Here is a 742-nt window from a genome sequence, read left to right as displayed (position 1 = left end):
TGACTCGGCGTCTCACTTACTCCTCTAGACCGGACTGGTCCATCGTTCCTTTGCCCATGAATACTTGGAAACTCGAAAAGTAGGAAGGAAGGCGCCTGGTGGGGCTCCTGGGGGCCCTTTTGGGCGTATTCGAGTTTAGAGGGTCATTTTTAAGACCCTGAGTCAGACCCTACGAAAAAGAATGACTCCTGTTCCCCTAAAAGCCTTTCCCTCTATTTACTTCTTGAGAATTCAGCAAGTTTTACTTTCGATAGATAGCTATTCTAGCTTCTTTTTATTTGACATTTGATAGTTTTTACGTGGAATAAACTACATTCTGCTTTTTTATTCTGCGTTTGTCTGTCCCCTCCATTTGCTTGTTACAGTATTGCCAACATTCTCTTTGTACTCTTTTTTTTTTCTTTTCCATTACTCTTGGTAAATGTCTGCGCCACTTTGATTTCTTTGTTTCTTCGGAATCGTACTATTTCTTGACAAAAGCATGAGTATTAGCTCTTCTGTCGAGTGCCTGGAACTCGTCTTTTCTCCTTTATAACAAGTGTCTGACTTTTGTGTCTTGTGACTTTATCAATAAAGGTTGATATATGTTTTATCTCGGTTTTTTATGGAATGTTTCCATAGAGGTTGTTTATATTGTATCTAATTAATATTTGTTGAAGTGACATAAATTCAAGGGAATATTTTGAGGTATAGTTTGTTTTGGATTGCATTGTATTTTCAGGGATATGCCATTCTGTTGATG

General features: G+C 38.0%; 1 protein-coding gene across 1 annotated transcript in view; it reads right to left on the bottom strand.

Annotated features, from left to right (window-relative positions):
- Positions 1–20, bottom strand: part of LOC137618467 (kielin/chordin-like protein) — a 147,135-nt gene extending 147,115 nt beyond the window's left edge. Inside the window, exon 1 of the mRNA XM_068348629.1 lies at positions 1–20. This exon is cut by the window's left edge and continues 499 nt beyond it. The gene's annotated coding sequence lies outside the window, so the exon portion shown is untranslated.
- Positions 21–742: the final 722 nt, after the last annotated feature.

The sequence above is a fragment of the Palaemon carinicauda genome, chromosome 24 (genome assembly GCF_036898095.1).
Source record: "Palaemon carinicauda isolate YSFRI2023 chromosome 24, ASM3689809v2, whole genome shotgun sequence".
Taxonomy (NCBI): Eukaryota; Metazoa; Arthropoda; class Malacostraca; order Decapoda; family Palaemonidae; genus Palaemon; species Palaemon carinicauda.
This window is presented reverse-complemented; position numbering and strand designations above follow the sequence as displayed.